The sequence below is a fragment of the Panthera pardus genome, unplaced genomic scaffold, assembly GCF_024362965.1.
Source record: "Panthera pardus isolate Hobbes unplaced genomic scaffold, ASM2436296v1 HiC_scaffold_20, whole genome shotgun sequence".
Lineage (NCBI taxonomy): Eukaryota > Metazoa > Chordata > Mammalia > Carnivora > Felidae > Panthera > Panthera pardus.
In genome coordinates this window covers 27,969,489-27,984,733 of record NW_026526766.1, presented here as the reverse complement: position 1 = coordinate 27,984,733, position 15,245 = coordinate 27,969,489, and the positions used below count along the sequence as shown (strand labels likewise).

Below are 15,245 nucleotides of genomic sequence, written 5' to 3'. Positions count from 1 at the left end.
GGGCTTTTGTTAGGATTAAATGATATGCCAGGTACTTAGCTAAGTGACTGACACATAAAATGTCCTCAATGAATGGCAATTGTTCTGAAAAAAAATACAGACCCTTAAGTTACCTTCCACATACAGGGGAAATGTTTCACCTCCTTATCTTAGGGGTTTTGCTTCTAAGGCCAAGCTTTTGAAAGAGGCTGACATTTTTTATGGCTTTTCCATTAAATGAGATGAAATGAAAAGCACTTAGCACAGAGTAAGGCATATAGTAATTGCTCAGGAAATGTCAAAAATCCTTCCGCTTTGATACCCAGAAACCTCCACAGAAGTTCTAACTCGTCTCAAACCTCCACTCCCAACCCACCTCCGGCCCACCACATAAACCACTCCATCTGGGTGGCTCTGCCTGATCCCCCAAACTCTCCGAGAACTACCCATTTTATTTTAGTTCCTTTACATCCAGGTGAACTCCTCAGATCCATGGGAACTCCTCGATTCAAGGGGGACAGACTGTTGTGATTGGTAAGTAAACAGGACATGGTATTGAATAAATGGAGAGCTGGTCTATATGCTCTGGGGCATGCATGCTTTGTGCGTAAAGGACCAAACCCATGAATTCTGCCAGCTATGGTAGGGAAAGCAAGATTCCGATCTGGAAAGATTCACATTTGGAAATAAGTTGAGATCCCCAAGATCCCCTTACCTCAAAAATCTTGTCTTCTACCATCATGAAGGACTCAAATGTGAAGCTGGATTAAAAGCATAGCCACCGGGGCCACCTGGGCGGCTCAGTCTGTTAAACATCAGACTCGATACTGGCTCAGGTCATGATCTTGCAGTCATGAGATTGAGCCCTGCATCAGGCTCTGTGCTAAGAGTGGAGCCTGCTTGGGATTCTCTATCTCCTTCTCTTTCTGCCCCTCCCACACTCTCTCTCTGCCCCTCCCCCACTCACGCTCCCTCCCTCGCTCTCTCTCTCTCTCTCTCAAAAATAAGTAAAAATAAAGCATTGCCACCATGGCAAAATGAAGATTTTAAAGCAATCACTTTCATTCATAGATGAAAGAGCAGAATCATGACTTTTTTCCAGTATCTGAGATGGAAACAGAATACTGGGTTGGTAACAAAAAACAAAACAAAACAAAAACAAAAACAAAAACAAAAACAAAAACACCACACCATACCTTATCAATCCCAGCAGACATGAGCTGCCCACGTTACTCAGCTGTTAAGAAGATGGCAGCGGCTGTGGATGGTGTGTAATAGGCAACTGTGCTCCAGTCCAAGTGGTCCCTGATAAGATTATCCACCTCCCTCATTTAAATGACGGCATGCTAAATTCAAGGCCAGAAACGGAGGCACAGTTTTCTGAGTCAGATTTTCAAACAAGAGGCTGCAGTTCCCAGTGAGACAAGGTACTGGGAGCGGGGGGATGTTTTGTTTTTTTTCCACATTGAAGATTCCCATTGAAGAAGACTTATGAGGAATATAATGAGACATTTATAACACAAGCCAATAAACCAAAACCGAAAACATTTTTGTTTCTCTCTTCCTGTTTCTGGGAATAGAATCTACTTGTCCTCTGCCCATGAACCAGATCAAAATGATTGCAACGCATGAAAATATGCTAGTGGTTCAGAGACGTGGTTGGTTAGAGCCAGCTCTCTGGAGAAGAAAACGCTGATGGTTGTTTTTTGTAGGATCAGGCACTGAGGTAACAGGTGACGCCTACAGCATGTCTTATGATGGTGATCGTCACTCCTACAGTGGATTCCCATACACCATAGTGCCCCCCCCAACTCTGAACACTTGCTTGTTTCCTGATTCCCTACTTGCATTTTTGTTTCCATACTGGATGGAGCGAGAAGAGACCTGGGAAAGAGGAATGGATGGAGTGAGGTAGCATAAAAATGTGCCAAAGTGATAAAAATCAGTTTAAAGCATCCAGAAAACTTCTAGAGACAAACAAAAAGCAAACGATGGAGTCCATCAGTTCAAGAAGGTAAAGAGGAGAAAAGTGTAAGACTACAAGAATGGAAACCTTTGTGGAAGATGGCTCAATCTGCTTCCCAAATAATTCCACGAGACCAAAGGATACCCTTGAAAAGAGGTAGTAGTGTGCAAGAAAGGGTCGTGTTGGGAGCCAGTGTGGACATTCGTAGACTCTTGGGTTTCTGGGTTAGAGCAATGAGGAGTCCTGGATCTGGAACCACCCAGGTGGGGAAGAAGAAAGGGAAGGTAGAGAGGGAGTGTCAGAAATGTCTACATTCGGTGAAATTAAGCAAATTCAGATGAGAAAAAGCAGATGCTAGCATGCCAGAGAGGGAACGCAGGGTCAGAGGAGATCCTTAACAGATGTGCTGGGAATGCAGTGTGGATTTAGAGCCTGAGGCCCAAGGCCTGTCCCCCCCATCAGTCAACATCCTGAGGACTGCAGACAGTCATGGGCCCTATATTTCAAGAGAGATGTGGAGCCTGGAGAACATTCAGGAAATGCCACACCAACAATGAGAGAGATACACACGACGCTGACCATAAAGACTGTCCACTCCCTGGGACATTTAGGGGGGCCAGGAGATGCAGGAATGCTGGGCACATGTGGCCCCAGGAACGGAGGACTCCCTGCCTGGCCTGGTTTCGGCAGGAAGCCCACTAGAAAGGCCTCATATGGCCTTGCGGCTATGGTGTCCCAGAGTTCAGTGGCCAAACCCGCCCACCTGGTTACCACAAACGGGGTACAAGTGTTCAGAGGCACAGGAGCCCCAGCCCTTAGGTGTCTGGACAGAGGCCAGAGCTGCCTGGCTGGACCTTGAGGGTGGCCATCTCCGGCCACAAACAGCCTCAGCTGTTCCCCCCCCCCCCCCCCTCCGTGCTCCAAACAAATGACCACGTGCACTGCACACTGGCGTGATGTGACAAGGGATGAGGAGCATGCCCACAGGCAATATGGTGGGGATGGGGGTGGTAGAGAAAGGGCTGAGAGAGAAACCAGCCCCACCTTCCAACTGATCCACACCGATTTCCCGAAGTACAGAGAGTACTCACATAAAGGGAAATACAGGCAACAGCAAGACTGACCACAGCACACACCAAGTCTCTTTTTATTTTAATGGCTTCTGTCCAAGCTTTGGAGACCCACAGAAATAATGAGGCCAAAGAAAATTGGAGCAAACGAAAAGCTGGGGCAGCCAGACATCGCTTCGGCCTGGGTCACCATAACAGGTGCTGGAACAAAAGGCCAGTGGGAAGTAAACCAAGCTGGCACAGCCATAGATGGAGGTTTATTCCAAAACCAGTCAGTCTCATCTAGTTGAAAACAAGGGAAGGCTATTATTATCCAGGGAAACACAGGGACCCATCTCTCCTCCTGCTCCTTGACTGGGTCTATTCTCCCTGACAATCCAGCCCAAAGTGCTCAAATGAAAGCTTCTAATTGTTGTTGACAACCAGGAAATCCCAGGATGAAAGACCACTTGCCCATCAGATAGGGGACACTCACCAATCTGAAGGATGGTGTTGCCCGTTCTTTTCTTTCTTTCTTTTTTTTTTAAAGTTTATTTATTTTTGAGAGAGAGAGAGAGAGAGAGAGAGAGAGAGAGAGAGAGAGAGAGAGGAGAGGGGGGAGGGGCGGAGGGAGAGAGAATCCCAAGCAGGCTTCGCGCTGTCAGTGCAGAGCCCGACGAGGGGCTGATGCTCATGAACTGTGAGACCATGACCCGAGCTGAAATCAAGAGTCGAATGCATAAACAACTGAGCCGCCCAGGGGCCCCTGGAGCTGCCCATTCTTGAGCCAGCCCCCGAGGCGTGGAAAGCTGTGATTTAAAATGGGCTTAAAGCAGAGTGGTCCTACCCTTGAGTCTGAGGATGGATTTGAGGAGGAGGAAGAAGAGTGGGAAGAGGAAGAGGTGGGAAAGGTGAAAGAGATGACACTCATTCAGCAGGGGGAGATGCTATCAGACCATCTCCTGCCACGGTTTCCCTCCAGGAGCTCTAACAAACCCGGCCACTGGCAGAAGCCGGACATCAAGCCGAGCGCCTCCTAATGAACACCTTGGTGACGAGAAGGGGGGTGGGTGACCTGAGACCTCTAAGAAAGATAGAGATGAGACCTGGATCTCTTTTTCAACAGCATAGTCAGCCCGGGAACCTGCCCGAGTTTGAGCCGGGTCAGTGTGACACAGAATGGCACACTGGGCAAAGGTGACTTCTGATTGTCTGAAGAGCTTACCTTCTTTCTCTCCCCTCCTTCCTCCCTTTCTTCATTCCTTCTTTCCTTCCTTCCTTTCCTTCCTTCCCTCCCTCCTTCCTTTTCCTTTTGCATACATGTTGATTGAGTGCCTACCCTGTTACAGGCATTATTATACTAGATGCCAATGACAATCAGCAGCTGGAATTGTAGGTGCCCACTTCTGACTGTCATTGATGTCCAGCATCATAATGCCAGGCGCATAGTAGTTTCTCAGTTCCTGTCCCTCAGAACCCCACCAGCTACCCTTCTACTCTACTTCCCCATCCCAGGTACTTGGCTGACACATACAGCCCAGCCCTCTCAGGCCCAATGTGGAAATCAGCTACGGTGACAAACTGCTCTGTACTTTTGGCAGGTCAGAAATGATGCAGAGCTTTCAGCTTTGTCCCCTCTTGTCGTCCCCACTGTCCTTACTCTAGAAAGGCCCCTCACTGCTGTCCATCAGGATCTCCCAGCTGGTCTCCTTGACGGAATCCAACTTCAGCCACTCTTACCAGCCCCAGGTGCTTGTATTCACACCCTCTCCTACAGGGAGGGAGGCAGAGGCAGAAAGACAGGTAAGTAAAATGCTGGCACATCTCCTGGAAAGTTCACAGTCCCTTGCAGGAGAAATGTACATAAACATTTAAAACATAGTATGGTAAACGTTATAATCAACACACTTCTACGAGATGATGAAAACACACATTAAGGAAGCAATGAAATCTAATGGGGTAGGTAGGAAAGCCAAAGAGAGAGAGGAGGATGTGTGAGCTGGACTTCAAGAGAGGAGCAGGAGTTCTACAGGTGGGCAAGGTTTGGCACGTCAGGCAGAGGGGTGAAGCATAAACAATGGGTTGCGGGTAAGAACATGGAATAATGTGGTAAAGGCAAGAGCTTGTCTGCAGCGTGAGCATCAGGGGCAAAGGCAAAAGGTGTAGAGGAGAAGTGGTTGTCCATAAGGAGGGTGCTGGACACCCTCAAAGATCCTATATACTCTATGGATCATGACCTCATTCTACAGGAAGGAGGGAGCCATCAGAGATATTTTCTAAAGTTTTATTGAGCTATAACTCATGTACCAAACAAGTGACTCTTTTAAAGTATACAGTACAATGGTTTTTAGTGTACTCACAGAGGTATGCAACCATCACCACAATCTAATTTTAGAATATTTTCATCACCCCAAAAGAAACCTTGTGCCCAACAGTAGCCATTCCCGTTCTCCACCACTAGTACCTCATCTGGCCTAGGCAAGCACGAATCTACTCTCTGTCTCTACAGATTTGCCTATTCTGGACATTTCATATAAATCCAATCATATGATATACAGTCTTTTGAGATTGGCTTCTTTCACTTAACACAACACTTTCAAGGTTCATCCGTCCATGTTGTACCATGTATTTGCACCTTATTCTTTTTTTTATGGCCAAGTAACAGTCCATCATACAAACAGACCATATTTTGTTTATCCATTCATCAGGAGATACACATCGGGTTGTTTCTACTCTTTTGGCTATTGTATTCAAGCTTTTATTCCTTACCCTCTAGAAGACTTAGTCAAGAGTATGTTTCCTGAAGCCCAAGCAAGTAGATCAGCAACTCACAAAGAAAAAAAATCTACATCAATGGTCAACTGTTCTTGAGACACACATGACCCATCCCTTACATCATGATATTCTTCTCGCTCTATTTGGACTCTCCAAATAGACCACAGTGCTAAGTTCTGTGGGCGCCAGAGCAGGTCACGGTCTTGCCCTCAAAGAAACATATTGAGGGTGGGGAAAAAATGCACGTGGAGCTATAATACCAAAGCCATCACAACGCCATCCTACCTCCTGAACTTCACCATTCCCATAGCTACAGTAGAACGTGCTCTGCCCTCTCCTAGCATCACAGAAATGCTAAGAAATTAGGGGCAGGAACAACATGGCTGCTGGAGAAGCAGCAGAGAAACAGAAAGGTCCTGAAAGTCCAAGTTCACTTCCAAAAGTTGATAAATTACTGTTTGGAAATTAAAGAGGGGCAAATACAGCTCTAGATTCACAGATGATGAGAATCGGTGCCCTGGGGGGTAACAGGCCTGCCCTGGCCAGAGATGACTGGCCAAGCCCCAGATGAGGAGGACAGTGAGTGGAGTAGGCTTGGAGAGTCCTTGGTGCTCCAAGGGGGTCTTCTTTATTTCATTTGCCTCCCTCACAACCTCCAAAGACAGCAGCATTTAAAAGATGGGCAAGGCGGGGGGGCACCTGGGTGGCTCCGTCAGTTAAGCACCTGACTTCAGCTCAGGTCATCGTCTTGTGTTCACGAGTTCGAGCCCCACGCCAGGCTCTGAGCCGATTCTCTGCCCCTCCCCCACTTTCTCTCTCTCTCTCCCCCCCCTCCCCGCTCAAAAATAAATTTAAAAAAAAAAATTTTTGTTTTATAAGAGATGGGCAATGGGCCTTGTAGGTTAAATCCTACATGGGCTTAGCAGAATTTCAGGATGCAAACAAAAAAGTCCCCTCCCCCAAAAGCTACTGTCTGAGAATCAGAATCCCCGGCTCCTATATCCAGAGACACTGGGCCAGCTTTCTGAACCTGCAGGGTGGTGACCATACCCTGGAGTTGCACCCAAATATTAAATGACATGACGTATGGAAGGCAGGGGCCCCACGGTGGCTAACCCGGAGAGTCAAATGAAGTGCAGCTTCCCTCCCTTCGCCACGAAAAGCCTGTCTCGTCCTTCGCCTACATCCTCTTTCTCAAGACAGTTTGCGAAGATCCTCAGCAAACTGGAAGTACCTCAGGAGAAGTGAACATTCTACCCCCTGTTTCCGAACACCCAATTCTACTTCGATTTCCCCCTCAGCATATCAGGCAACTAAAATCACTGATGCTGCTGTCACCAAAGGAAGGGTCTTTGAGCCCACGTCTGACAGCCGACTTTGTCAACACGGCACTTGGGTGGCGTTGCGGCCATACCTGGTAACTGTGCTGGTTCACAGACCAGAGATGCAAGTGGCCTCTGAGCACACGGAACATGCAAATACTGACTGCCACCCTGCTAGCCTGGCGTCCCTCACCTGCATTACAGTGACTCTGACTGTATGAAAAACAAGTGACACACATGGAAGGAAAAGGGGTGGGGCAAACATGGGAAGGTCAGGTAATATTCAGCTACTTCGAAACACAAATTAGGAGAAAAAAAGCAATAGAAGGCTGCCTTAGAAGTGTTCCATTCGTTTTTAAGCAGCATTTTGCAATGATGTGAGGCAGAAAGGAGGTTCTAAGAGACTGGAGGATGGTTGATCGAGAGTGGTTGCTACTGACCTGCCCTAGACACCGGCCTAAGAAGGGAATCCCACCCACGTCCTGGGGTCTGGGTGCTCTCTCTTTTGGGGGTGAGTCCCCCCAGGCTCCTGTCTCCAAGCTGAACCACCATCCCACCAACCATGCTCCCAGAAACCTGAATGCACTGTGCCTCGATGTGGGCGCCACAGGATCAGCATGGAGGAAAGCCAGATGGAAGGTCTGGGCCGAGCCTGGAGCACCAAAATGGCAGCCCCTGACCTGGGAGGGACCCGGGCTCTGGATGCAGAGGGGAAGCCAAGCAGTACAGGGAGACCGGGACCTGTGACTGGGATGGCCAAGCCACGCATAAAAGAAACTGGGGCAGCAAGAAGAGGGAATGGGGCAAGAGAGGAAATCAGAACGTCTGAAGGGCCAGTTAAGCCACAATCCCACGGAATTCTCCTGTCATATCCTCCCGAAGTGTTGGTTAGGACAGTGGGTGACCAAGACAGGAAGAATAAAGAGATTTTGCGACATGGCTTCCAAGAGGAAGTGTGAATGGTTCCCAGGGATTTGGATTACCCCAGAGTGTCCTAAAGTAGTCTGCGGTCCCTGGGGAGGGGCTCAAGAATCGCCTGTCACTGGAGCCATGGATGTCCCGAAGGCCGGCTGGCGGGCAGCAATGGTACCCGTTCACCAGACCACGGCAACTACAGGTCCTTCTTGGAGGTAAGAAAGATTGCAAATACCAACAACTCATGTAGACAGCACAGGGAACACCAAGCCAGATATTGAGATAATGCATATCCGGTTAAAAAAAAAAACAAAAAAACAAAAAAACCCACTATCTATGAGTTCAGATGCCACATCTGGTTTGTTTTTATCATTGCCATTTTCCCAAGTTTTCTGAGACCATCCAGCAACCAAATAATCCACATAAGTGAGTGAAAATGCCCACTGAATAAACAGTAAGGAAATGCTTTTCGACTGAACTGGCAAGAAGCGAGGGTGTGGGGGAAGACATAACACTCAGGGTTTTGTCTCTCAAGAGAGCGCCTGAACGGGAAAATAACCAATTTTGTGTGATTTAGTTCTGTTGTGAAAGGGGAAGCCGCTGCCAAATGCACTTCGGTTCTCCGCTCTTGCCTAATAGCAGATATCTGAGAAGCAAGGTGCCAAAACTGTAAACCAGAACAGATCTTGAAATTACCTTTCTGAATAAAACCAAAAGTTCAAAAAGTCAGAAGAGCTGGCACAAGCTCAAAAAGAAGGAACAAATGTAGCTAGGAAAAAAAAAATAGCACTGAAGCAATCTGAGTGTGCTTTTGTGTCTTGTGAGGACCAGGAGAGGAGTGGAGCAGAGAGCAGGGGGTGGGAGTGGGGGGGAAAGGCAGGGGTGGGGCTTGGGGGCTGACAGGTCTCCAGCATCAGATACACCTCACCTACCAGCATCGCCTACATCCCTACAACTCATTCAGCTTGATACAACTTTGCCCCTTTTAAGGTATCTTGAGACCGTCACTCCAACCACTGAATTTTTTTTTTTCTTGAAAAGCTCTTGTGATTCTTCTAGGCTTGAGCTGACGTCAGTGTGGCATGAGCTCATCTGCATACCCTGTGCTGGTGTACAATGAAAAAAAATCATCTTGGCTTGGTGGTGAAAGAGAGAGGGAGCCAACTTAACAGTGATCCTGTCTAAAATAATCTAATATTGCACAAAGGTTTGACTATAACTCAGGGGCTGTTTGCAACGGGCATGCTGAATCCCAGCAATTATTAACCTGGCCAAAGTCAAAAAGTAAGCTAATAAGGGGAGCTGTTATTCCAAAAGCATAGGGTTTCAGTTTTGCAAGAGAAAAAAATTCTGGAGATCTACTGTACAATAAGGCGCACACAATTAACATTACTGCGTGCCTAAAAATGGCCAAGGTGGTCCATTTCATGTGTTTTTGTTACAATAAAAATAAATAAAATTTAAATTTCTAAATTAAAAAAATATATAACAATGTATATAGGCACTAATATTTAATGTACTAATTAAACTGAATTTCCTATCACAAAAAGAGAGAGAGAAAGTGAACACGCTAGCTAGCTGATTTCAGGCTCCTCTTTAAGTTCCAAACAAAACAGATAAGGAGAAAAAATTAAGGCTGGAAAACCCAAACTGGCTTACTTTCTGCTACAATCCACTGATACTTACATGGCAGTGTCAGCATTTTCACTTCATAAATCTTTTCTTGGTAACTTCCAGAAAGGTGATTCAAAGCTCCAGGATGACTACCCCAGAGCAGGCGATGGGGTGACGTCTGCCCCTGCCTTGAGTTAGACCCTTATCACCTCCTCTGCCCAGGCCTTCTGCAGAGAGTAAGACTGATGCATCGCATCATGGCTCAGGTGCCCGATGGAGCCACCACCATAATTAGGCGTTGTGTTCTGGTTTTGACTAGCTTACAGAACTTTAGACTAGCATGTGAGTGGGCTCCCAGTCTAGGAATTACCATTTTCTGTTCAACCAGCCCTTCTGTATTAGTTGCTGGGGCTGCCTTAACAAAGTACACATACTGAGTGGTTTAAAACAACAGACTCTTATTGCCTTGCCGGGGTTCTGACGGCCAGAAGTCCAAAATCAGGGTATCGGTGGACTCCGCTCCTCCCGAAGGCTCTGGGGGAGAAGCTGGACCATGCCTCTCCCCTGTGGCTAATAGACACATCATTCCAATACTCCAGTTTCTGTGTTCACACGGCCTCCTTCTTGTAACAGTACCAGTCACCGTACGTCATACATGAGGGACACACCTTACTGCAAAATGACCTCATCTTAACTAAATACATCTGTACAGACCTGTTTCCAAATAAGATCACATTTTGAGGTACTGGGGGTTAGGATTTCAACATTTCACGATTCAACCTGAAACAGCTTCTCAAAAGATGACCACCAACCAGCAGAATCAGCATCAGCCGGGAATTTGTTTAAACTGACAATTTTCAGACCCACTGAATCAGAAACTCCGGAAGTACACCCAAAAAACGTATATTTTAACAGGCTTTCCAGAAGATTCTGACACACGCTGAGGTTTCAGAACCACTGTGTTAAACCACATTGCCCATTTTTTAAAAAATCATTTTCGGGGCTCCTGGTGGCTCGGTTGGTTAGCCATCCGGCTTCAGTTCAGGTCATGATCTCACGGTTCGTGAGTTCGACCCCTGCATCAGGCTCTGTGCTGACAGCTCAGAGCCTGGGGCCTGCTTCGGATTCTGTGTCTCCCTCTCTCTCTGCTCCTCCCCTGCTCATGCTCTGTCTCTGTCTCCGTCTTTGTCTCTCTCTCTCAAATAAATAAACATTTTAAAAAATTTAAAAAAATAAATCATTTTCAATGATTTTGCGTGTGACGTTCGATGACAGCAAGTGTGCGTCTTGCCCTTCTGGGCTGCCTCTGACTATACCTATCACACACTGCTTCCCCCACAGTGGTGACCAACTAATACTGCTGTGATAAAACAGACTGGAGTCTCAGGTCACAGGTCACATGTGGCCCTCAGACAGGTTTTATTTTTGTTTGTTATGACTACTGTGAACTGCCAACATTAAAAGCCTAGGCTACAGACTTTTCTTGGAAAAAAAGTTGCAAGATTTGGCAGCACAAGATCCAACATTCCACGTGGCAACAATCAACTGATTGGTGGCTGCCCACGGAGGTGAGGCATCAGGGTTCTGGCTGAGTCACAGTCCCCACTATTCCCGATGCCTGACCAACCGCGAGGCTCCATGCACATGATACCTGCTCACATATCGTCCCTCTCTGGCCTCTGCGATTGGGCTTGAACCATATCTGGCCAGAGGAGAGTTAGGGAGAAAAATGCATCACCATCTACAGCCTGAAATACTTAGCTGTTTCTAAGCGGCAAGTTTAGGAATGAAATTCTAGAAGCCGGTGGCTCTGATCAGCACTGACTTTAAGTTCTGAGAGCTTAGCTTCCCTTTCTACCAGGTAACAGAAGTTATGAAGTGACTCAAACACTGACGATCAAAGTTTTAAAGTGGCTTGCCCATGCAACAATGCAGGGTGAGTAATAGCACAGTAAGAAGAGAGTTTCGTATTGGCATGGCTTCATTAGGGGACAGTGGGACATAGAGAACATGAAACCTAGATGAGACATCACTTAACGCCTTTGTGTGCCTGCTGTGCTGAGCAGATCAGCTATGAAACAAATGATTCTTCCCCAGTAAAACAACTGGAGAAGCTATTATTTAAAGCTACTTTCAAAGCTTATAAAATTCTTTTATACACACACACACACACACACACACACACATACACACATATTTTAGAAGGGGAGTGGCAGAGGGGGAGGGAGAGAGAGAGAGAGAGAGAGAGAGAGAGAGAGAGAGAATCTCAAGTAGGCTCCGCTCTCAGTGTGGATGGAGCCCAATGTGGGGCTCAATCCCATGACGCTGGGATCATGACCTGAGCCAAAACTCAATCGAATCAGCCACCCAGGCGTCCCATGGTTTACAAAATTGTTTAAGGGCAGATCCTGGGCTAGGATTTGACAACTTTGCCTTTGACACAGACACCAAATAGTTTCTTTACAAAGGACAGAAAAGATGCCATTTCTGTACCTCAGCCAGGTCATGGGAGGCAGTTTGCGAAAAGGGGAACTGAGTGGTGGTTTGGGGTCTCTTCACCCCAGCTGTACGGATGGACCTGGAGTTTGCAAGTGACAACTCACACATACAAGTGGAGTCAGGGACAAGTTTTCAAGGAGGGAGCAAGCTTCACAGAAAGCCTGAACGGAAGCGCTACTTACCTGGGAGATCATCCCAAAGCAATCAATCGGATAAATACATTCACCGAAAGAGTATTGAAGCAGAAGATTCAGCCAAGTAGCTACTATCAAGTCACATGGCTCTTTTCTCACAAATTCTTAAAGTTGATTCTCTCCTAAGCCACCCTATACCTCAGCACTCTTAAGAAAGAAAAGAGGGGATGTAATATGTCACTGATGGTCAATCTTCCCTTAAAGCTATTAGAATTTAGAACAACGATAATTTCCTCAAAGACAAAGATGGCTGTGTCTTCCGGGCAGACCTAATGTTTTGAGGAATCTATTAAAAATTAAAATACTTCTTCACAGCAAAGTACATATACAAATGGGGCAGGCTTGTGATACTTAAACATGGGTTACACTTTCCCTCTGACTGTGTCAGTCAGCGTTCTCCAGAGAAACAGAACTAGTAGGAGACACGTATATGTGTACATGGAGAGAGAAGGGATTTATTCTAAGGAACTGGCTCACATAATCATGGAGACTGACAAGTCTTCAGATCTGCAGGGTGAGTGGACGGGACCCAGCTAGGGACCCAGGACAGCCAATGGTTCAATCCACTCCTAAGGCAGGAAAAAGCCAATGTCCTAGGCTCCAAGGAATGCCCTCTTACTCAGGGTAAGGTTCCATTTAGTTCTATTGAGGCCCTCAACTGATTGGGTGAGGCCCACCCACCCAGGAGAAGGCAACTGGTTTCATTCAGTCTACAGATTCAAATGGTAATCTCATCCAGCAACACCCTCACAGACACAACCCAGAATTATACTGGATCAAATGTCTCCCGACACCCCAACTGACACATAAAAGTCACTGACACTTGCCAGTGCGGGCAGAGCAACTGGGACTCCCATCCTTTGCTGAAGGGACTGCTATCCAGTGCAGCCGCTTCAGGAAACAGCTCAGCACTTTCTTAGAAAGTTAAACACGCAGTTATGTGTGACACAGCAATCCCACTCACGGCTCATGGGTATTTACCCAAAAGAAATGAAAACTTAAGTTTGTACAGCAGCCTGCAAGTGAATTTTTATAGCAGCTCTGTTCACCATCACCAAATACCAGCAACAACCCAAATGTTCTTCCGGGGGTAAATGGACAGACAAGCATCCACGCAGAATACCACTCAGCAGTAAAAGAGAGCAAAGCACTCATGTATGAATCTGAAGAGTAATGTGCTGAGTGAAAGAAGTCTCAAAAGACTGAATATTGTCCAATTCTATTTATGGGACACGTTTGAGAAGACAGAACAGCTCAGCGGTGGCCAGGAGGTAGGGGGGCGGAAGGTGTGTGTGACTCTATAGGAGTAAGACAAGGAAGCCTGCGGGGTAATGGGACTGTGTTGAATCCTGATTTGGGTGGTGGTTACACAAATCTAAACATGTGTTAACTTCCACAACCCTCCCCCGACATCAAATTTACGGTTACGAGATTTTTTAAATTGTGAAAATCAAATGGTAAAAAAAAAAAAAAAAACCCTATATATCACCCAATTTATGCATAGGATAAATGGACCTAACAGGAAATGTCTACAGGATGGGGTCAAGCTGAATCCAGAATGTGCACGGGCAGGTGGGAGCCAGAAGGGTTCAGGCAGCAGCCAACAGTTCAGTGTATAGAGAAGATAAGAGACATTCCTGAGTCACTGCATACAACCTTGGAATTCTCTGAAAAGGCAAAACAGCTGTGATTTGTAATGTTTTTTTCCCCCCGGGAATTTTGTATTCATGGTCTCTTACAACAGCCTAAAGAGAGGAAATGCAGGCTTATGGATGGTCAAGGACTGGCCTGGATTTTGATCTGAGTTCCGTCTGGTTCTCGAGAGTCACCACACGAAACCGCAGCGAGGATTACACTCTGACTCCTCTCTTTTCTCTGCTGTCCCCAGCAGGGCCCCTTAATCCCCTATGTTCTTAAGGCTCTGCTCTTCCTTAAAGCAGGAGTTTTCCATGGAGAGAAGGGGGATATTTTGTCCCCTAGGAGACATGTGGCATTGTGTGCAGGTGGGTTTAGTTGTCACAGACAGTGGGCAGGGTGCTACTGGCATCTACTGGGCAGATGCCAGAGATGCGGCTAAACATCTTACAGTGCACAGGGCAATCCCCTGAAACAGAATTATCCAGCCCCAAATGTCTCTAGGGCAGAGGTTGGGATCTTCTGTTTGAACGGAAGGAAGGAAACATGTTCACGGTTCACTGTGCTAAGTATTGTCAAATTCTTAATTCTCGTATTTCCTCAAGACCCTGCTGAGATAGCTATTATTAACCCCAATTTCTAGATAAGAAAGTTGCTGCTCAGACCCACTAAAATACAATGCCCCTACACCAGAGACAGATGAGAATCTGTGGGCAGCCCCAGGCCCCTCTGATGGCAAAGCCCAGGGAGCCTGCAGTATGATGCCCTCAGGGCTAGGCTGGGCCCTCCAAAAACTTCTTTCCTTCCATCCCTTCCGGTCTAGAAATCGCCTCCTAGCCCTAACTGGTCTGCAAACAAGGGGAGCTGTTTGGCTGGCCCAGGGCAGATGTGAATTCGGGAGGACCCAGGAAACGAGTGGAGCCTGGCATCACTGAGAACCACCCAGGACTGTTTGTCCCTTTGTCTTCTGCTCCATCCATGGCTCCTGCCCTCACCTCCATGGGAGCAGCCCAGAGACATCAGAGGCATTCCCAGCCAGGTTCTCTTAGAGAGCTTCCTATCCCCCACCCCTGCCTCCTCCAGCCTGTCTCTTCAGCAGGAGGAGTGGGGCCCTCAAGCAGGGGTCTGGGAACAGACAGATACAACACAGAACAACAGGCTGAGATCAGTTTCCCACAATAACATCCTACAGGCAGGGGCTAAGAAAATAAGCAAAATGCTTTAAAAACAAGTCCTATAATCACCTCGGGGTGATTATGGCTCAATTTTACCCTTTTATATAATCAGTGTTGACAAT

The 15,245-nt window shown here is 46.9% G+C and overlaps 1 protein-coding gene across 8 annotated transcripts in view; it reads right to left on the bottom strand.

Annotated features, from left to right (window-relative positions):
- The window catches only part of DAPK1 (death associated protein kinase 1), a 188,760-nt gene that overhangs the window by 73,087 nt on the left and 100,428 nt on the right, over nucleotides 1-15,245 (bottom strand). The gene's annotated exons all lie outside the window — the stretch shown is intronic.